The 23,377-nt window shown below is 41.4% G+C and overlaps 1 protein-coding gene across 2 annotated transcripts in view; it reads left to right on the top strand.

The window, feature by feature from the left end:
* Positions 1-291: 291 nt before the first annotated feature.
* FAM168A (family with sequence similarity 168 member A) overlaps positions 292-23,377 on the top strand; it is a 215,041-nt gene continuing 191,955 nt past the window's right edge. Inside the window, exon 1 of one of the 2 annotated variants that reach the window (XM_036860890.1) lies at positions 292-526. The gene's annotated coding sequence lies outside the window, so the exon portion shown is untranslated. The remainder of the gene's footprint in view (positions 527-23,377) is intronic. The other variant, XM_036860891.1, reaches the window with a different exon arrangement.

The raw sequence follows: 23,377 nt of genomic DNA on the forward strand, positions 1-23,377 counted from the left end.
GGGGATGGGGCCGCTGTGGTGCCTAACTTGCCTCCTATGTGGTCTTTGAGTCTACAAAAGCCACCCGCGGATGGTTGGCTTTATCCCATTGTCTGAGACCAAGGAGGGAATGGTCCCTCCGCATCGGGCGCGCGCCGGGAGGCGCAGGCTGCGCGCGGGCCGGAGTGGGGCATGCCGGGAGTTGTGGTCCCGGCGGGCTGAGGCTGTGGGACGTGTCGCGGCGCTGCGCTGGCTCCTCCTTCCCAGCCCTTCTCAGCGGTCCCCCGCCCCTTCCCTCAGCCTCCTCCTCCCTCGCCCGCAGCCCAGCGTCCCCTCCCCCCACCCGTCGGGCTCCTCGGCGGCTACTGCAGAGGATTCAGAGCCGAGTCGCTGAGGAGGAGGAGGCTCCCAGTCCCTGCGCGCCATCCGCCACCTTACTGGACACGGGTGAGGGAGCGAGAGCGTCGCCTCTGTAGCCTTCAGAGAAGACAAGGGCATCGCCGCTTCAGCTGCCGCCGCCGCCGTTTTCGCCTGCAGCGGCTCGCCGGTGAGGAGATCACCTCCCTCCCCCCCCCAACCCTACCCCGGTCCGCTCTCCCTGAGCCTGGGCCGGTGGTACTGGGGAGAATGAGAGTGGGGGCTGCGGAGCCCCTTCGCGGGTTGGGGGAAGGGGGTTGAGGTCGCGATGGAACGGCGGGCTGGCTGGGGAGACTTGTCCAGGCGCGGGCTGGGGGTGGGGTGAGGGTGGGACACAAGCAGGTTGTGGGGGGAGAGACAAGGGAAGGGGACTTTTAATGGGAACGACCTGGGACAGGAGCGTGGGGCTGTAGGGTTGGGGTGGAATTTGGATGGTTTTGGGCGAAATGGATGTTGAGACTGGAGTGGGATGGCTTTTAATGGGGGAGGGGACTGACTGAGGGTGGTGGATTTGGGGTTGGCCTGGAGCAATTGACAGCTTGGGATCTGGGCCGGGTTGCGGGGTAAGGGGTTGATTGTAACAGAGAGTGCGACTGCAGAGTTGGATAGGACCCTGGGGGGTGACTAATTCAGGAGGGTGGAATTTGGGGTGGACCTAGGGCAGGCTGATAGAGGTGGTAGGAGCCGGGGGTGAGGAGGGGCTTGGCATGGGCTGAGACCTGAGCTTGAAGTGGGCGCTTGCCATCTGGGGGTGGTGGAATTTGTTGAGATTTTATGGAATAGCGTGGGTTAGGAGAGCAGAGGAGGTAGAATTCGGGGTTTTCCTGGGGAGTGCTCATGGAGGTTGGAATAGGAGCTGGTGGGGGTGGGACTTTGAATGAGGGGAGTGTGAGGGTGAGCTGGCAGGAGGAGGTAAAGTAGAAGTTAGGCCCAAAATGGGCGGACAAGGATTGAAATTGGGCGGGGAGGGGAAGCGGGGGGAGCACAGTGGGATGGGATTTAGAGTGATCTTAGAACCACTGGTGGCTCCCTGGGTACAGGGTGAAGGCAGAGGGCACAGAAGATGCTTCTGGGCTGGACTCGCTGAAAGAATAGTGGCTGGTGGTGAGCAAGGTTGGGGGATGGTATCTTGAAGAAAATGTCCCTTGGCCAAGGTGGCAGAGGGAGTTTTGGAGAAAGAATGTCTGAGATGAACTGGTAGGACTGGAGAGGTGGTTGCTGATAGTGAGGTAGCAGATGGGGATAATTAAGGAGTGGGAAACCTGGGCTTGTTAGTATGGAGGGGGCAGGGAGGATGGAGAGGGGCAGTGAGCAGTGCTGGGAAGAGGCGGATTGGATGATTCTGGAGAAGAAGGATTGAGATGGCCTCCAAGAGACACAAGAGGGTTGGGGGTTGGACTTAAATGGACAGCTTTGGAAGCTGTGGTTGGGGAGAGAGAAGGTACATAAAAGACTTTTCTAGAGGACTTCTTAAGCTGTTAGTTTTTGTTTGTTTCACTTGTATTAGTATCATATTTGGAAGTAAACCAACACAAAGGGTAAAGTTGAGAGGGGCTTCAGTTAAGGTAGAATAGAGGAGGGGAAAGTATCTTCTTTTTTTTTTGAGGAGGAGAAAGTATCTTCTGTTATTCATGTATTATAAAAAGAAAGTTGGGGGAGAAAAACCCACTCCAGTAACTAAAGGTGAAGAAGATGAAACTGGAATGTGATAGATGTCTTTCTATTTGATGTCTCTGCCTTCTCCTTTACTCTCTCCTCCAGGTGCATTTAAAAATTAGTCCTGGAATTTGGTATTAAATAGATTTGATGAGCTTGAGGTGGTTAAGGGAGCATTCCTTGCTTGAGAACTGATGAATGAGACTGAAAAATACAAGGCTGAATTTATTTCCCAGTCAGGCAACGTGCATGTATTCAGAAAGAGCTTAGGCCTTTTTTTTCCCCTCCTCTTAAAATTGATTGCTTGAAGACTCCATTTATTGGTGTCCTGGTTTGCAAGGCAATTAGGCCCATCATTGTATTGCAGGCTAATAATCCAGAGATGAATCTTGGTACCACCGTTTTATGTAAACAGAGAGAAGACAGAAAATATGGAAATGTCATAAATATTCATTGGTGAGATAGTTTGGTATTTTCATTTGATTCTCTTTTGACATTACCTGATAAGATTTAAAATAATTGGACTATATTTCTGTAGATTGAATTTTCTTCTAAAGGAATTCAGGTGGTTAGAATACTGTCAGATGTGGATAAAAACATAAAGAATCATTTTTATTTTATTTTTTTTAGGAGATGTAAGCGTATTCCATTAACTACAAAAACAATACCTCCATCTATTCATCAGAAATTTTATTTAAAGCTTAATGATATGCTCATTCTCATGGCAGAAGAGTGATGCTGGAAGGTAGAGAAGGGTGTTGATGGAGGAAACATCTTTAGGAAAATAGTTTTCTGGACTTAATTGCATTAACTGTGATATGTTAAACATGAAGTGGCTGTTGATTAGAGCTTAGACTGGGGAAAAAATGGGGAGGGATGTAAAGAGGGATGTAAGGCACCAACGGGATCAAAATAGTTCTTTTTTTGTTCAAGCTTCAGGGTTCAGCTTGTAAACAAACCATTTTCCTTGGCTTTCACAATTGAACACATGAAAATACCCAATATTAAGAATCTTTTTTTTTTTTTTGTAGCTCCAAAATGGGCAGAATGATCGAAGGTTGGACTTATCCTTGGAATTGAAAGTGTTTTGTTATGAGGAAGCTTTCTGTATTGCAATAAAAATCCGGTGTGAGCAGTTACCCATAATTTGATGAGAGAGTAATCTAACTAATGCAAGCATTTCTCCTCATAACTTTACTCCGGGGTCCAGACGTTGCTTTTGTGGATCTAGAGGTGGGATATTTATATAAAAGCCCTAGCTTTTGAGAGCTCAGAATGAGAAGTAATCGCTTGGGAGAAATGTCTTGGTGGATTTTCTTTTTCCCCCTCACAGCTGTGTTCACCTGTGCAGTAGAAATGTATATAAAGTGTTTTAGTATCTTCACCTCATTAGATTCTTCCAGTATTCTGGTGACAAGGGGAGAGCAGTGGAGGTATTGGTAGACAGGTACCTTGGTAGAATGAATAGCTTGTTAATTTAGAGGTTGAGAGTCCTGAGTTCAAATCCCCTTTCTACCACTTGATAACCTAGTGATTTTAGTAAAGTCATTAAAAACCTTTCATACTTAGTGGTAATGGTTGCATAACATTGTGAATGTACTTACTTCCACTAAATTGTACGATTAAATACAGTTAAAATTGTAAAAAAATGAACAAAAAACAGTTGTCAAGGAGCTTTCAGTGTCATGGGAGAGATAGATGATTTAAATGTCGTGAGAAAAGTGAGGCAAAACTAATGTAGTGGTCAGGAGTGTGGGTTCTGAAGTCTGTCCACCATTTACTACTAGCTATGTGACCTTGGGCACAATGGTCTCATCTGTAAAATGGGCATAAGAGAACTAATCTCATAGGGTTGTTTTGAGGATTAAACAAAAGAATCCATGGTAAGCATTTAATACAGTGTGTTACATAGTACACATTAAAAAATATTAGATATTATTATTAGATAGAAGAGACTAGAATGTGAATAGCCTTGTATGTCCTACCATTGAATTCTTAGTATTATGATCTATTATTTAGTAAGGAGGTATTACTTTGTATTATTATCTCACAGTTTATCTGCATATTTGTATGTTGGTACTATAGTCTAGGAACTTTTTAAAAAATATATTTATTTATTTATTTATTTGGTTGTGCTGGGTCTTAGTTGCAGCTTGCAACTAAGCCCATGCGCCTTAATTGAGGCATGCGAACTCTTAGTTGCGGCATGCATGTGGGATCTAGTTCCCTGACCAGGGATCAACCCAGGCCCCCTGCATTGGGAGCGCAGAGTCTTAACCACTGCGCCACCAGGGAAGTCCCTAGTCTAGGAACTTCAAACAGTAAAGTACTAAACATATATTAGCTGTTAGTTTCCTCATCTATAAAATAAGAAGAAAAACTGCTGAGAGGTAAAATGACTTGCTTAAGATTACACAGTGAGTGGAAGAGTTTGGGTTACAGCCCTGAAATTCTGATTCTTCAACCCTGTTTATATCTTCTTTTTAAATTGTGAGATAAACCATATGTATAAAAGTGCATATAATATAAATCTTCAATTTAAAGAATGATAGCAAATTGAAGGCCTATGTTTTTGCTACCCAGTTTAACAAAAAGGAGATTTTTAGTACCTTTAAAGCTTCTTGTGATTCCCCACCTGATTGAATCTCTGTCCTTCTCCCTCAGAAGTAACCACTTTCCTGAATTTTGTGTGAATCATTCCCTTGCTTTTAAAAATAGTTTTACCAAACAAGTATGTATCCTAAACAATATATTTTGTACCTTTATAACTTCATATACATAGAATCATAGTGTAAGTATTTTTCTGTGACTTGCTTTTTTCTTATTTATTATCCTTATTTTTTAATTTTAAAAGAGCTTTATTTCTTCCACCATTAATTAAAATAACATGCTCATAGCAGAAATTGAAAATTACAGAAAAAGTAAAAGGAAGCAATATTATTGTCTATAGTCCCATTACTCAGCAGCACTTATTTGTATGTATATTATATATACACATATAAAAATATATTCTTTAGTATATGTCTGTAAGTATGCATGTACATACATATATGGGTATTCTAGATGGCAAGAGGAAGCCAGTTTGCATTTATGGATGATCAGATTATCCAGATGTGGATCAATCATACTTGGAAATAGGAATGGGAGAGGGTAGTAGCAGCCTTTGTGAGCTGTGAAAGAACAGCATCTTAAGAGTTTTTTCTTATTGGCGGATTTTTTATTTACTAGATACTGATTCTTTGTAATACCAGCTTACAGCTTCATGTCATGTTTTGGCAAGTCACTTAACTCTTCTGATCAGAATTTCTGTGCATCTTTCTTTTTGCATAAAGGCAGCCTGGTACATTGGTCCTGACCTGATTGTACAGGAGGGTCTGTTCTCTGATGTACAGAGTGTACCATGAATAGGAAATCATTAGTTATGCATATCAGAAGCTTAGCAACCTAAACCCCAAGAATTTTTTGTCTAAGAGATGTGAAATCCAAATGCATTAATAATCTGTTGGAGTTTCAGTTTACTCTCCTGTAAAGTGGGGCTCAAATGAGGTAATAAATGTGAAAATACTCTTTAAACTGTAAAGGACTATATAAAAGTTGGGGTTTTTTTTTGTTTTTGTTTTTTCCTCTCTAGTTTACAAAAATGAAATCAGGGCACCCCACACAGAAGTGAAAAGCTTGTCATATTTGGTTTATTGCCTTTCCAAAGGGTTCTTCTCCCAGTGGAGGAGGAATACATGAAGATCAGTTCACAGTTTCTCCCTTAAAACTTGAAGATTGTTGGATATAGTGGGACAGAGAGGGTGCTAGAGGACTTTCTCCTAGTGAATTTATGAGACCTGGTTCTACATTGACTGTGCTGGCTTGCTCAAAATGAAACAATTGACGCTTTTTGAAGTGGAGAATGCAGTATACAACGTTTGCTCTTCACTATCCTGACAAATACAGTCATTACCCTCTTAGTTTTCTACCTGTAACATATTACAGGGTAGAGTAGTACAGTGAGATGGATTATTTATGCATATGTAAAAGAGAGATAATACTCAATTGTTGGGTTGTTAATGGATTATATGAGATAAGAAGGACAAAGAACCCGGAACACTGAATGGCACATACGGTAGTTGGTGCTTAATATGGTAAATACTACTGTTGTTATTTTTATTTTACTTATGAATTGTTTAGAGCTAACTTTTCCTCCAGGCTATTCTTTTATTATTCAGTGTTTTCCTGCTGCTGTATCTCCCCTCAGTCATTTTACATTTGGAATATAAATTTATTTTAAAATTATCATAAGTAAAGCAAAACAAAGGATGTAAATCCTCAACGCATTCCAAGGCCAAGGAGCTAGTAGTTGGGTGTGTGACAGATATGTTTAAGACATCTGTTCAACAAGTATCTATTGAGTGGTTATTAGATGACAGTCAGGGAGTGCTGGGAGTATGGGATACAAAAATTAAAATTCCCTCCTCTTAAGGAGCTTATAGTTAATCTAGTGTGGAGACAGACATGTCACACATAACTGTAGCATAATGGAATAATTGCTACAGTGGGGACCTGGGCAAGGGCCATGGGGAGGATGGAGGTTGACATGGCCTGACCTGCCTGAGGGAGCAAGGAAGAGAGAGATGCTTGGGGGAGTTAATGCTTGAGCTGAGACCTGAAGGATATGTGGATGTACTGGGGAAGTAGAGGTTACGAATGTTTCATGATGTCAACAGCACAATCTTCCTTGATTTTTCCCTCCCAGTGTTCTTGTACGCCTTACTTTGTACCTCTTTTTACGGGCTTTCTAGCATGTATGCCTACTGTAAAACCAAATAAACAGGGGCTTAACCGCTGGTGGCGCAGTGGTTAAGAACCCACCTGCCAATGCAGGGGACACGGGTTTGAGTCCTGGTCTGGGAAGATCCCACATGTTGCGGAGCAGCTAAGCCTGTGCGCCACAACTACTGAGCCTGCGCTCTAGAGCCCGTGAGCCACAACTACTGAGCCGTGTGCCACAACTACTGAAGCCCACACGCCTAGAGCCCGTGCTCTGCAACAAGAGAAGCCACTGCAATGAGAAGCCCAGGCACCACAACGAAGAGTAGTCTCTGCTCGCCGCAACTAGAGAAAGCCCATGCATAGCAACAAAGACCCAATGCAGCCAAAAATAAATAAATAAAATAAATGAATTAAAAAGAAAAAAATAAGGGGAGAGATTCTCCCCTCCCTTTAAAAAAAAAACAAACCAAATAAGCAAATTCCCAGACATGCTGTACTATTATGCCCTTATTCTTTCCATATGTTGTGCCTTCCACCTGGAAAGCCCTCCCCCTACTGAGTTCCTTAATCTTTACTTTGTCCATTAGATGAGCTGTACTAATGAATGTATTTCATGGTTGTTCTTTCCAGTCTGTTGTTTAGCAGGAAGAGATTTTTTTTTTTTTAGAAGAAGGATATATATGTATTTTTTAATAAATTTATTTACTTGTTTATTTTTGGCTGTGTTGGGTCTTCGTTTCTGTGCGAGGGCTTTCTCTAGTCGCGGTGAGCGGGGGCCACTCTTCATCGTGGTGCGCGGGCCTCTCACTGTCGTGGCCTCTCTTGTTGCGGAGCACAGGCTCCAGACACGCAGGCTCAGTAGTTGTGGCTCACGGGCCTAGTTGCTCCACGGCATGTGGGATCTTCCCAGACCAGGGCTCAAACCCGTGTCCCCTGCATTGGCAGGCAGATTCTCAACCACTGCGCCACCAGGGAAGCCCAGGAAGAGATTTTTGAAGCTTTTGAAACTACCTGATATTTAAGAAGAGATCTTTATTGTTTCTGCTTTCTCAGTAAATGTTGATATTCCTTAGTGTTGGCTCCTTGACTCACTGGACTTTTTAAGATTCTTTCTTTGAGTAGTCTTGCCCACTCTGTTGGCTTTAACTGCTGCTGTATGGTGATGACTCTCAAAATCTCTATCTCCAGCTCAGACCTCTTTCCTGAGCTCTAGACTTGTATATCTCACTGTCTACTGGCAACCTGCATACATCCATTTTGATGGTCCTTAAATTCAGTAGGTCCAGAACAACTCATTTTCCCCATCTCCTTCTTCTGACCTCTCCCCTTTTGTATCTCCCCCAAAAGTTAAAATCATCTCTTCCTGTAGTTTTGTCCTAACTTAAAGGCACTGCTGTTCATCCAGTCATTCAAGATATGAATCTGTGCTCTTAGTCTTTTCTTCTCCCTTATCTCGATAGCCAAAAATAAATCCTTCTAAATATTTCTGAAACTCATTTCCCCTTTCCTACTGTTACCCCTTAGTTCAGGCCCTAATCTTACCTAGGCAAGGGCAGTAGCCTCCTAACTAGTTTGTATATCACCCATGTAGTAAACCTGTCTTCCACCCAGCAGCCAGAACATCTACCCAGTGGTGTGTATGTCCACATCACTCCCTTGCTTAAATCCCTTCATTGGCTCTAAAGTCTTAAGCTCCTTAGCATGACATATTAGGCCTTCTGTGACCTGTCCTTATGTACTCCTTCTGCCTGATCTCCCATCACTGGTAATACTGAGTAGCATGTAGTTTCTACAGATATTTTACAGTTTCACACCTTTGCTCATGCTGTTTCTCCTTTTATTCATCCCCCTGGGTTAAGTGCATCTCCCCTAAGGAACCTTACAGAATCCTTAAGGTTGTCATAAGTGCCCCCATTTTGTTCACAGGGAGTATCCAGTGTGTGCCTCTGTCATAATATTGATACTTGCCCTGTTTTAGGAAAATAGACTGTTTCTGTCTGCTCCTTCACTTAACTGTAAGTTTCTTGGGGGCAGGGGCTGTGTTCTAGTCATCTTATAAAGTCCTAGGCCCTGGAGGGTGCCTTGCAGGTAGTGAATGATTAATTTTTGAACTGAACATAGTAAGGAGAGATGACAAACCAGTAGTATGATATTCTAACGAGGAGTAAGGTGATAGGTGTTTTTCCAGATGTAGGTTTTTATTTATTTAGAATGGAATTTAGAATTTAATTGGATCGATAAAGGCTTTTGATGATGATGGTGTATAGCACAAGGTTCAAAAGTAGAAGACAGCAAGATGGTGTGCTCAGGGGTTGGCAAATGCTTTCTGTAAAAGAAATATATTAGGATTTGTGGGTCACATACAGTCTCTATTATTTTTTTCTCCTTCTCTTTCCCCTCCCCATCTTCTCCCTTCTTCCCTCCTCCTATGTTTCATTATTAGCTCACAAGCCATACAAAAACAGGCCATGGGTGTGCCATAGCTTGACAATCACTGGTATGTTATCAGAAATCAGACTTAAAGTTGTAGACTTTTTTTGTCATCCCCCCCCCCACCCCCCTCTGCTGCGAGGCCTGCGGATCTTAGTTCCCTGAACCGAGCCCCCTGCAGTGGAAGCACTGCATCTTAACCACTGAACTGCCAGGGAAGTCCCTTAATTTTATTTATTTATCTATTTATTTTTGGCTGAGTTGGGTCTTTTGTTGCTGCGCGCTGGCTTTCTCCAGCTGCGGCAAGCGGGGGCCACTCTCCGTTGTGTTGCGCAGGCCTCTCATTGCGGTGGCCTCTCTTGTTGTGGAGCACGGGCTCCAGGCACGTGGGCTTCAGTAGTTGTGGCACGTGGGCTCAGCAGCTGTGGCTCGCGGGCTCTACAGCTCAGGCTCAGTAGTTGTGGCGCACGGGCTCAGCTGCTCCGCGGCATGTGGGATCCTCCCAGAGCAGGGCTCGAACCTGTGTCCCCTGCATTAGCAGGCAGACTCCCAACCACTGCGCCACCAGGGAAGCCCCAGGGAAGTCCCTTAAAGTTGTAGCCTAGTGAAGAGCAAAGAGACTAAAGCAAATTCATTTTTCTTGTTTTATTTATTATAAAATTTAGTTCCTTAGGAAATTATGCACATCTTTAGTACTGAAAATAATTGTACAGAATCTTTTTTGTCAAACTACTCTGTTTATCTAAAAGTTTATTTTGTTAAATAGGCCATCGATTTCTTTTTTTTTTTTTTAATATTTATTTATTTATTTATTTGGTTGTGCTGGGTCTTAGTTGCGGCAGGCAGGCTCCTCAGTTGTGGCTCGCCGACTCCTCTGTTGTGGCATGCATGTGGAATCTAGTTCCTTGACCAGGGATTGAACCTGGGCCCCCTGCATTGGGAGCGTGGAGTCTTAACCACTGCACCACCAGGGAAGTCCCTAGGCCATCGATTTCTGTATAAAGATGCTATGGAAACACCTTGGTTTATAAAGCTCCAATACAGCTCCCCCGCCTTTTTCCTTTTAGGCAGGTGTCTGGGTACTTTCAGAATATGCCTATTTTTATGATGTTATAGATTGTGCTTTTTCTTAGATGCAGACATTTTGAAGGAACCCTGGGCTGATATATTTTTCACAGTTAAGCTTCAATCCCTGGCTGACTAGAGATTTTTTTTTTTTTTTTTTTTTTAAGATGGGATTTTATTTATTTTTATTTATTTATTTATTTATTTATTTATGGCTGTGTTGCGTCCCCGTTTCTGCGCGAGGGCTCTCTCCAGTTGCGGCAAGTGGGGGCCACTCTTCATCGCGGCGCGCGGGCCTCTCACTGCGCGGGCCTCTCACTACGCGGCCTCTCCTGCTGCGGAGCACAGGCTCCAGACGCGCAGGCTCAGCAACTGTGGCTCACAGGCCTAGTCGCTCCACGGCATGTGGGATCTTCCCAGACCAGGGCCCGAACCCGTGTCCCCCGCATTGGCAGGCAGATTCTCAACCACTGCGCCACCAGGGAAGCCCCTGACTAGAGATTATAATCTTGATTTGGCTTCTGATCATGTCCTTCAGGCTTGATAATTTCTGCTGATGCTCATATTTTCTAGCTTCTGTTTTATAGCTTTATATACATATCCTAGTTTTCTTTTCTTTTCTTTTTTTTTTTTTTTTTAAGCATTGTGTTTTTGTTTTTGTTTTTTTTGGCCGCACCACGCGGTTTGTGGGATCTCAGCTCCCTGACCAGGGATTGAATCCAGACCATGGGAGTGAAAGCCCAGAATCCTAACCACTAGGCCACCAAGGAACTCCCTATCTTAGTTTTCTAATGTGTTGTCCTCTCTCTTTTATTTTGAGTTGGTAGCAGAAATCCCTGTCTGTAAATATAGTTACACTATTTATACTTCTGCAAATATAATTATACTATTTTATTTGATCTACAGTGCATAGGTTGGTCATGTAGCATTATCTTCATTTTAAGGATGAAGAAATCAAGAGTCAAGAGGGTAATTTATTTTTGGCCTTAGGACTAGTAGGAGATGAAGGTGGAAAGACAGAAAGGACTTAATGGACTTAATATTTGAATATCTGTGGTAGGCAATATGCTGGTCCTTTCTCTCCCTTATATAATTTAATCCTCACATTTACCCTGTTTAGGGTATTGTGCCCATTTTACAGAAGAGGAAGCTGAAGCAACTGAGGCCTATAGGGATTAAGTAGCTTGCTTGCATTTGGTTACATAGTAAAAGAAGAGAAGCTTGTATTAAAAACCTGATCTGCCTTGCTCCAAACTCCTTGTTCTTTTTACTGTGTTGTATGTAAAAGTTCCCTGGTTTTAAATTCTTAGATCAGTATTTTTCAACCTACTTAGGTGAGCAGTAGCTTGGCTACACATTAGAATCACCTGAAAACCTGTCTAAAAAAAAAAAATGCCCTACTTCTACCCTGACCAGTGCTAACAAAATTTCTTCACATGAGCCTAAAGCAGGTGTGTGTATGGGTGTATTTTTTTTTAGAAAATATAGATTAAAAAGAAATTGTATTGAGGTATATATACAAGAAAAAGTGCACAGAAAGTGTAACCAGCACTCAGATCAAGAAAGGGAACGTTGGGAATTCCCTGGCAGTCCAGTGGTTGGGACTCGGTGCTTTCACTGCTGTGGCCTGGATTCAGTCCCTGGTTGGGTAACGAATATGCTGCCTTCCAATACCATAGATTATTTTTGCCTGCTTATGAACTTTTATAAGGTATGACTGGCTTTTGCACTCAACTTTGTTTGTGAGGTTCATTTATGTTCTTGTATGTAGCAATAGTTTATCCTTCTCATTGCTATATAGCAATAGTTCTCAAACATTTTGGCGTCTTCACTTTTCCTATTAAAGACCCCAAAGAGCTTTTGTTTGTGGGTTGTGTCTACCAGTATTTACTGTGTTAAAAATTAAACCTGTGCATTTAAAAGTAATAAACTTATTAAATGTTAACATATTTTAATGAAAATAGCTATATTCCACCAAAATAGAATAATATTTAAAATTTTTCCAAATCTCTTCACTGTCTGACTGGATACATATCTGCTTCTACATTCAGTTTGCTGCAACTGGTTGTTTTGTTGGTGGTATATAAAGAAAATCCAGTCCCACATATATGTGGCTAGAAAAGGGAGGAATTTTTTTTTTTAATAAATAAATCTATCTATCTATCTATCTATCTATCTATCTATTTATTTATTTATTTATGGCTGTGTTGGGTCTTCATTGCTGTGTGTGGGCTTTCTCTAGTTGCGGCGAGCAGAGGCTACTCTTCGTTGCGGTGTGCGGGCTTCTCATTGCGGTGGCTTCTCTTGCTGCAGAGCACCGGCTCTAGGCGTGCAGGCTTTAGTATTTGTGGTACGAGGGCTCTAGAGTGCAGGCTCAGTAGCTGTGGCACATGGGCTTAGTTGCTCCGCGGCATGTGGGATCTTCCTGGACCGGGGCTCGAACCCGTGTCCCCTGCATTGGCAGGCGGATTCTTAACCACTGTGCCACCAGGGAAGCCCTGACAGGCAGATTCTTAACCACTTCGCCACCAGGGAAGTTCCAGGAGGAATGTTTTAATTGGCTTTTTTTTTTTTTGGCTGCACCGAGAAGCTTGTGGGATCCTAGTTCCCCTACCAGGGATCGAACCCAGGCCCCCGGCAGTGGAAGCACAGAGTCCTAACCACTGGGCTGCCAGGGAATTCCCTTGACTGACTTTTTAGATAACTATGGATATTCTTTTTTTAGATACTACACCAAAACTTGTCAGTTGGTAGTTTCTTTAGAGGTCCATTATCTTGTGGAATCTGAAACCATATCAGTGAGCCTTTCATACTCTGTAACACTAAAGTCCGTTGGTCTGTTGTGTACTTTGAATGGATTTTCTACTCATGCATAATTTTGTGTCATCATGCTTTGGTCATTTTGAAAACATTGGTTCATTGAGTTATGCAGATCTTCTAAAATGTTGACGTATTTTATTATACAGTATCAAAAAATCACATTTGTTAATATCTCTACCCATTTCATCAGACAAGTCTTCTCTAGTTTTTGCTTGAAAGCCTAAATTCTATCATTGGCAACAAATACTGACAGTTGTTTTCCTTGAAGTGACAGTCTCACATTGTTCATTTTTGAAAAAATGTCTGCCAAACATCCAAGTCTGAATAATCAGTTTGTCTGGCAGTTGTTCTTTCAAGTAAAAATGGTGTTTCATGAAAAAAAGCAGGTAGTTCAGCTTGCAACTTAATTGCACAAGTGCCTTAGTGCTTTTCCTTGAGATAACTCTTTTACTTTGCTATGCAGAAAGATGTGTAGTTAAGGACTGAGATTTTTGTGGCTTCAGCAAGACCTCAAAATAGTTCTTTTTTTTTGGCCTGGCTATGTAGAATGCAATGACACTATTACAGTTTGATGTCACTGCCTTAATTCAATACAAGATGATATAGTTTTATTTATTAGTATAATTATGTTTCCAGGCTTTACTGATTTCTTATTGAAGGAATAGGTGGATTTGTTAAAACTTTACTAAAAGTACTGCTTTGAAAGCTAGCATGAATGCAGTTGGTCTTTCACTTAGTAGAACTTTAGAGTTGAGCAGTTTTACAGCTTTGTCAGGATGTTAGAAAATCACTGGGCTTGGGACTTCCCTGGCGGTCCAGTGGTTAAGACTTCGCCTTCCAGTGCAGGGCGTGCGGTTTCGATCCCTGGTTGGGGAACTAAGATCCCACATGCCTTGTGGCCAAAAAACCAAAACAGAAAACAGAAGCAGTGTTGTAACAAATTCAATAAAGACTTTAAAAATGGTCCACATCAAAAAAAAAAAGAAAAAAATCATTGGGCTTGATGCTTATTCTTTACCACTTGTGTGTGCACGTGCGCGCGCGTGCACGTGTGTTTTAATATTTATTTATTTATTTTGTCTGTGCCGGGTCTTAGTTGCAGCATGCGGGATCCTTTGTTGTGGTGTGCGGGATCTTTAGTTGCGGCATGCATGCGGGATCTAGTTCCCCTATCAGGGATCGAATCCGGGCCTCCTGTATTGGGAGCACGGAGTCTTACCCACTGGACCACCAGGGAAGTCCCACCACTTGTGTTGAAAGAAAGGCATGAAGTGGTCTTTAGAGAACTGTGCATAGCTGTGTATAAAAGTGATTCTGTGTCTTCCTACCCTTAACCTGGAGCATTTGTAGTAGAAAAAGAAAAAGATGCAGATGAAGCCACAGCCAGGTGATCTTGTTGTGTAATGACTTTGGTTTTTCACTATGATTGGGCAGAGGGGGATGGAGGAGGTTGGCTAAATAAGTCATAATAATGAGCATTGTTTTACCTTTCAGCCAACACCCCTATGCAGCCTGGAACCTTAGTTCTAGGGGGAGGAGAATTAACATTCATTGTGTGCCTGCATTGTGCTAGGCCCTTTATGTGTGGTAACTTATTTAAACTCACCATTAGACTGTAGGGTGGCCATAATTATTTTATTTTACACATGAGAAAGCTTAGGCTCAGAGATGTAGAGCCTACTCAGGCCCACCAGTGACTAGGGTGGGATTTATTCGCAGACTTTGCTACCTCCATAGCCTATGAATGGTCTTTCCTATATTCTGTGCTATCTTCAAAGGACAGTGTGTCACTGATTATTTCTGTATCCTTGATACCTGGAACCTAGTAGGGTTTAGTACATTTTTGTTGAATAATTGAGTTGGTGCTAAATGAGTGAACCAGTTTTTACAGGGTAGGATGTAACCTAACACCCCTGGGCTACTGTGTAGATTGGTGCATGGTAGGGTCTGGTCACCGTTTGTTGTTGTGGGGAAAGGGTCAGTCTTCTTAATGATAGACTCTGTGAAACTATTTAAATAATTTGGATATTTAGGAATTGAAGAGATCTAATGGGATGAATTTTCCTTAGATTGTCAATAATCTCTTCAGAAATAGGTAATATATCTATGCTGCCCTTGTTTTCCCCCATATTAGCTGTGAGACCTTGGGCAAGTTACTTTACTGTACCTCATTTTTTTTTTTTTTTTTTTAAAGACTATTCTTTTTTTATTTATTTATTTATTTATTTATTTATTTATGACTGTGTTGAGTCTTCGTTTCTGTGCGAGGGCTTTCTCTAGTTGCGGCAAGTGGGGACCACTCTTCATCGCGGTGCGCGGGCCTCTCACCATCGCGGCCTCTCTTGTTGCGGAGCACAGGCTCCAGACGCGCAGGCTCAGCAATTGTGGCTCACGGGCCCAGTTGCTCCGTGGCATGTGGGATCTTCCCAGACCAGGGCTCGAACCCGTGTCCCCTGCATTGGCAGGCAGATTCTCAACCACTGCACCACCAGGGAAGCCCCCTGTACCTCATTTTTTTAATCTTTAAAAAGGGAAGGACAGCAATAATAGTACATAATTCCTAGGTAGTTGTGAGGATTGAATGAGACAATTCATATAGAGAACTTAGCACAGTGCTTGGTATATATTACTGTCAATAAATTGGAGCTGTTATTCATATTATTCTTCTAGAATGAAGCATGGATTTAGTGTGACTTTTAGCATGTGAAGAAGGAACAGTATTTTGGCTTTTAAAGCATTTTTATTAGAGAAATAAAGCACTGAATTTATTGGGTTTTTTTTTTTGGAATTTGTTTTCTGAGTGTAGTTTACTTGGTCTTCCTGGCAGTGAAGGTCTATAATTTTGGCTGTTTGCCTGGGTTTGTTGGTGAACCAATGCAGGTATAGTATGGCTTTTGGCTCTCCATCAACTTTTTAAACTTTTTAGTCTAGTTGAAACAGTTTGAATTGTTTTGGAGAGTTCACTGATGTTGATAGTTCTTTCTAAATTAAAAATGTCAGTGAATGTGAGAAATGCCCCTTTCTAAATTTTTTTTCTAACTATACCACTCATTACTGAGGGGATCAAATATTTCTCCATAGTACTCTGCCCCAGAACCAAAGGAGGAGGGTGTTTTTTGAATTTTTCTGCATTTATTTTTGTTGGTGGTAATTTTATCCATACTTTTGAGGTTTATGGCTTTGACAGAACTTTTTTTTTTTTTTTTGAAGTATAGTTGACAGTACATTTTGATCAGGCTGTGGAGTTATGGAGGAGAAAACCAACTATCCATTCTAAATGAGCATATCTGAAAGCCTGCCTGCCCTTCAATCAAGTGTCACTGTCTCCTAGATGGGGTTCCCTAGTATGGTTTTTAGTAAGAGAGTTAGCTCAGTGTTCTCTCCGGAACTCTCTCCAGTGTCATTCATTGTTTGCCTCTCCTCCCAGCTTGCATGTTTTACCTTTAGTACTAATGATGTGTATATTGTTTGGTGTTTGCAGTTCTCCAGACGTGCCAAGCTTCTTGCTTTAATGTCTTTGCACATGCTCCTCTCTGGGCCTGGACATCTCCTTTTAACTTTTAACTTGTCTAACTCCTACTCAGCCTTTAAGACTCAGCCTAGGAGTTAACCTTTTCCAGAAAGCTTTCCTTGACTTTTCCGGGTTGGGATTGGGTGCCCCGTCTCTGGGTTGCCCTATCTCTGGGTTGTAATTATCCATTTATTATTTATTGGTTTCCTCTACTTGCAGTGAGCAGGGATTGCATCTAATCATCCTTTTATCCTCAAGAGCTCATTTTTGGACCTTACACAGAATAGGCACCAGTAAGGTCTTGTTGAGTGAATCCATAGTTTCAGCCTGGTCTGTTAGCACTGTAACTTCCCAACCATGTTCTAGGCTGAGTTTTAGTAGAATGACTTTTCTTTTGTGGCCATTGCACCTTCCCCTGCCTCCCCTTGTGTTGTGTCCACTATACTTCAGCTCACACTCATCCTCTATTCTTTGCCCATAGCTGGGTCAGTAGAATGGTGTACACACTAGACATGTATATCTTCATAAAGAACTTGATTTGTGACAGATCCTGGAATCTCACTTGGAATGAATGAAATCACATTGGTAAATGGAGAAGTTGGGACCTTATGATTGCTTTTCTAACTCTTAGTTCTTTTCTCCGCTTCCAAGTTTCCTCTTCATTAATTTCTTTGTCAATTTTGACTTTTAGGTAACATAAAATGAATGTTATGAAACCAAACCACAAGTACTCTGCTTATGCATTTGATTTTTTTGAGCCTAAATATAGGATTTGACTTTTATGGTGGTGGGATGACTGAGACTTTAAGAAATGTAGGGTTTTTAAGCCTTATTAAGCCCTTCATAGTTCCTGACACGTGATTTAAATTATGGCTTCAAAAAAAATTTTGTTGATTAGAGTCTTAGTAGCAGGCAGAAATAATCATTTATGCTTGCATTCATTTAGTTAACATGGATATCAGGCTCTGTGCTAGGTAGGTTCTGATGATACACAGAGATGAGTAAGATGTGGTCTCTGTCTCCAGGGAACTCCCAGGTGCAAGGGAGAAGCTATAAATAAATACATTACAGTTCAGTGTATGGTACATGCTGTAGAATAAGTAGCAGAGAGGGAGGTGTTAATGACTTTTTCAGGGAAGAGTTCTTGGAGGAATAGACACCTGAGCTTATTTCTGAAAGAACATTAGGTCTTGTGTGTGGAAGATTCTGGATATATGGTCATAAAATCTGGATTTGAACCCCAGCTCTGCCACTTACTAGCTGTCTGACTTGGCGCAAGTTGTTTAAGCACTCTGAATCTCAGTTTTTTTCCCCTGTAAAGTGAGGATGACCATGTCTGTATCTGCTTTTGAAAGTTGTGAGGATTTAATATATGTGAAAGAATTTCATAAATGTGCTCAACAAATATTATATCCTGCTTGTTTTTCTTTTTTAATAAATTTATTTATTTATTTATTTATTTTTGGCTGCGTTGGGTCTTCATTGCTGCGCGCGGGCTTTCTCTAGTTGTGGTGAGCGGGGGATACTCTTCGTTGTGGTGCGCGGGCTTCTGATTGCGGTGGCTTCTCTTTGTTGTGGAGCACGGGCTCTAGGTGCATGGGCTTCAGTAGTTGTGGCACAGAGGCTCAGTAGTTGTGGCTTGCGGGCTCTAGAGTGCAGGCTCAGTAGTTGTGGCACACGGGCTTAGTTGCTCCGCTGCGTGTAGGATCTTCCCAGACCAGGGCTCAAACCTGTGTCCCCTTCATTGGCGGGTGGATTCTTAACCACTGCGCCACCAGGGAAGTCCCTATATCCTGGTTTTTGTGTTTTATTTATTCATTGATAATAGTATTTTGACAGATTGGAGCATAAGTTTTCTTACTCAAACCAGAAATGAGAAAAAGAAAAAGATTGGGTATGTTAGTGTATAGATGTCGTTTATAAAGCATTAACACTGTATAAACATCATGATTTAGAGCAAAGAGTTTTTAAGTCCAGAATCCATGAAACTTTGGTTCTGTGCTGCTCTGGAAGATACTGCTTAAGATGCTTAAGGAGTGGTCTCTGAAAAAGTACTGAGTGTGGTTCTGAGTGACTTGGATGGCAATAAGCCAAACTGGAAAGATCTCCATTTCTTGTCAGGAGACTTATATCTGTGCCACTATTAAAGGTTATTTAACATTTCAGAATTGCATTTTTCCCATCAATAAAACAGAGAAAAATAATAGTAATTTGCAGACTGAGAATTAGGGATAAAATGGGTAAAGTGCATACTATTAGCCATAATCAGTTAAAAGTTTAATTTGTAGAATTTTAAAACAAATTTTCTCCTCTTTCAATACAAGAGACTTCTTTTAGAGAAACTTGCTTAAAGAATAGAGGGGACTTTCTATCATTTGTACTATACTAAGACTTACAGTATTTTACTTCTTTCTTCAAGTTCATTCCTCAGAATAATTTTGCAAGGTGAGTTTAAATCCCAGCTCTTGCACTCACTGGCTGTATGACCTCAAAGTTACTTAATCTTTCTGTAACTTATTTTATCCATCTATGAGATGGGGATATAGTGGTATTTACAATGTATAGTTGTTGGGAGGATTAAATGAGATAATTACATAAAGTGCTTAGATTGGTGTTTGGCACATGGTACGATTTCAATAAATGGTAGCATTGTTATTATCACTTTCATTTTATAAATGAGGAACTGGATACAGATTTAGCACCCTGAATAGATTCACTTGAAACCTGGGATTCAATCCAGGTTTGTGCAATGCCATTACTCTTTATCCTTTTACCAGGCTGCATTTTGTAATTAACATTTTATTTGTTTGGATTTGTATTCTGAAGTGCTGTAGAGTGTGTTTGGAAATAATCTATTACTATGAGGTATTTAAAACTTCCTTTCTGTGATGTTTTACTAATAGTTTATATAAACTCAACTAAATTGGTTAGGGAAAGAACTCTTTGGCCTGGTTTTCCTGTGATTAGACACAATTTAAGGGCAGATATTCTGGGGTCATGGTCAGTGATTAGTAAAAAGAACAATGTGTTTTTTCCTTCCTGAACAGGTTTATTGAGGTAAAACTGACAAACAGTAAATGACACAAATTTAATGTAGTTTGCTAAGTTTTAGCATGTGTGTACATCTGTGAAACCATCACTGCAATTCAAATAGTGAATATATCTATCGCCTCCCAGAAGTTTCCTGGTACCCCTATGCAGTCCCTTCTTCCTGCTCTCTCTGATCCCTCATCCAAGCAAACATTGGTCTGCCTTTTATAACTTTTTACTTCTATTATTATTATAGATTAAACAATGGTTTTGAAGTCAGAACAATCAGGACTTAGATCCCCAGTCTGCCACTGTGTTAGTTGGGTGACTTTGGAGAAGTCATTTTATCTCTCAGCCTGGTTTACTCACATGTAAAATAGGGATTTCTATCACCGGCCCAAAGGACCATGAGGAACAGTGTGTAGAAAGAGCCTAGCGTGGCGCCTGACTCATAGCTGACCTTCAGTCCCTGGAAGTCGCCGGCCCAGAGTACATTTAGGAGTCAGAGCTCCAAAATGCTTTTCTATCACCTACCTTGTGTTCCCTCTTACTGAATGAGCTTTCTTGAAATAGGAAAGTTTAGATTAGGCAGCTTGAGGACCTAAAGGGCTTTCCGATACTCCTTCCTTCCCTCCTCCATGCCCAATGTTCCACATGCTATTAATTATGAACAGATGTTCTTCATAAATAAGCAAAGAACTCCACCACAGATTTTTGAGTTCTTTATGCCTATGTTTAAGTCAGGCATTGTGATAAAGCTGCATGAGCAATGAGCTTGTAGTCAAAGTTCTGGGTTTTAGTTTCCATGCTGCCTTGGGCAAATTGTAAAATCTTTCTGAGCCTCAGTTTTCTCAGATATAAAGCTGGGGCTGGGCTTCCCTGGTGGCACAGTGGTTAAGAATCCGCCTGCCAATGCAGGGGACACGGGTTTGAGCCCTGGTCCGGGAAGATCCCACATGCCACGGAGCAGCTAAGCCCGTGCAGCACAACTACTGAGCCTGCGCTCTAGAGCCCGTGCTCCGCAACAAGAGAAGCCACTGCAATGAGAAGCCTGCGCACCACAACAAAGGGTAACCCCTGCTCACCCCAACTAGAGAAAGCCCGCATGCAGCAGCAAAGACCCAACACAGACAATAAATAAATAAATAAATAAATAAATAAAAGTAAAGTTGGGGCGGATCATACCACACAAATTTTTTGGGAGGATTAAAGGAGAATTTTGAAAATGAATTGTATGATGACGTCATAGTTCATCTGCATTGTCCCGTGACTGCCTTGCTGTGTTAGAACTCTGTGAAAGGTTTAGGTAGCATTTAAATTTGATATCCTAGAGGTTTGTTTGTGTTTTTTTTAAAGTATATTTTATTAGGTTTTACTAATAGGTAGCACAAAAAAGCAAAAACCAAAGGTTAAAGGTGCTTAGAATTTAAAGTCAGAGAAACGTTAATTCAAATTTTGGTTTAGTAGCTGTGTGACCTTGGGCAAGTTATTTATTTTCTCTGAGCCTTAAATTCTCACCTGTCAATAAGGGATATCTGGTCTTCCTCTGAGGGTTGTTGTGAGGATTAGAAATAATGTGTGTACAGTGGTTGGCAAATAGCAGATAGCCAGTGATGCTAGTTTCTTTCCTTCCATTTCCAAAATTGGTATATTTGTGGAGTTCACTGAACTATTACTGAAGGGATTACTTTTGTCTTCCCCATTCCATGATACAGTTTGGCCCAGGATAGCCATTAGGTGGTGTCTCAGATTTCCCATTTAAGTCTGAAAATGCAGCTCGAGGTTTATGATGCCAGCAGTTATTGTAAAGGGATTTTCTTTTTCCTAATGGAGGAACTGATGCCATGTTTTTGTACTTTCTCATTAATTCTCATTGCTGTAGCTGGAGGTACTTTGTATTGTGGGAGCCAGGGAAACCGGTGTCCATTTTCCTTGTCTCTTCTGTCTGTGTTTATTTGGGTTGGAGGATTGTCTAAAGGCTTCTTAGTGAATAAAGTAGATTGCTAAGTTCAGATTCTTCCTTCCTGGGTGAGCCCAGGAACGACCTAGTGGGGGGAAAAACAAATAGGAAAATGTGGGGGTAATTGGTGAGTTCTGCTTGTAAAGTTGTCAGCAACTTTTTGTTTGGGGGCAGTGGAGAAGAGTTGTTTCTCCGTTCCCCTCTTCCCCTCCAGAGCGTTTACAGCCCAACACAAAGGGAGCTTTAAGATGGAGGTCTGCATTGTAATTTCCTAGAAATTGCAGCTTCTGGTAACCGCTCATTCAGTTTGCACCTCTTTGCTGCAGTAGATGAAACAATGGGGACAATAAAGCCATTTATCTGATAGCTGTAGCCTCAATGGCATGTTTGTTTTAATAATGGTATAATTTGCGGGGCTCATAAATTGTGATTTTATTCTCATGGAAATACTGCCCGGTGGTATTTGGATTCTCAGGTCTCCTGTTGTGGATAATTTCACTAACATTCTGGCTGACAATTCTCTTTATTCCACACTTCGTTTTAGATTGTTCAGGCTGGTTGGGTAATTAGACCAGTGCAGAGCCAATTTTCTTTAGTTTGAGGCTGGCAGGTGGTTACTAGGTAACTAGAGGATCTTCTGAACAGGCAAGAAATTCTGCTTAGGGATTCAAGGCAAAAAAGCTGAGTTTGTTTTTGATTGTCATATGGAATTTTTTTTTTAAGGTTTTGTCTATCCAACGGCAAAATATCTGAAAGAAAAAAAATTTTTTTTTCAATCACCTGAATATTTACTTTCCATGGTACCAAACATCCCATTCTGTTTGGAAAATCATATAGTTGAGTTTTTAATTTTCATCTACATGTTTTTTTCTGGGAGTATTCACAGAGGGCAAAGGATGAGACTAGCTACCATGTGCTAGACATTGTCCTAGGTGATACACACATTATCTCTAAATCTTAATTGGAACCCTGAGAGGTAGGTATTGTTTCTTCCATTTTACATATGCAGAAACCTAAATTCAGAGAATTTAAGTAACCAAATTAAGGTATCTCAGTTAATAAGTGGTGGGCAGTTTACTGGACTCAAACCTCATGTTAGGTTTTCAATTATAGCATAAGATATTCTGAAGATACATTAAAGTTTCTCTTCAGCTCTTAGATATTACAGTGATTGGCTCAGTAATATATTGTACATGAATTAGTACCTGTCATCAGATGTATATCTGGTTGTTCTTCCTGTCATCTAATTTTTTAAAATTTAATTTTAATTTTTATTATTATTTTTTAAAATAAATAAATTTATTTATTTATTTATTTTTGGCTGTGTTGGGTCTTCGTTTCTGTGCGAGGGCTTTCTCTAGTTGCGGCAGGTGGGGGCCACTCTTCATCGCGGTGCGCGGGCCTCTCACTATCGCGGCCTCTCGTGTTGCGGAGCACAGGCTCCAGATGCGCAGGCTCAGTAGTTGTGGCTCACGGGCCCAGCCGCTCCGTGGCATGTGGGATCTTCCCAGACCAGGGCTCGAACCCGTGTCCCCTGCATTTGCAGGCGGATTCTCAGCCACTGTGCCACCAGGGAAGTCCTAATTTTTATTTTATATTGGAGTATAGTTGATTTACAATGTTGTGTTAGTTTCATGTGTACAGCAAAGTAATTCAGTTGTACATACACATACATCCATTCTTTTTCAGATTCTTTTCCCATATAGGTTATTACAGAATATTGAGTAAAGTTCTCTGTGCTATACTGT

Source organism: Balaenoptera musculus, chromosome 8 (genome assembly GCF_009873245.2).
Source record: "Balaenoptera musculus isolate JJ_BM4_2016_0621 chromosome 8, mBalMus1.pri.v3, whole genome shotgun sequence".
In the NCBI taxonomy this organism is placed as follows: Eukaryota; Metazoa; Chordata; class Mammalia; order Artiodactyla; family Balaenopteridae; genus Balaenoptera; species Balaenoptera musculus.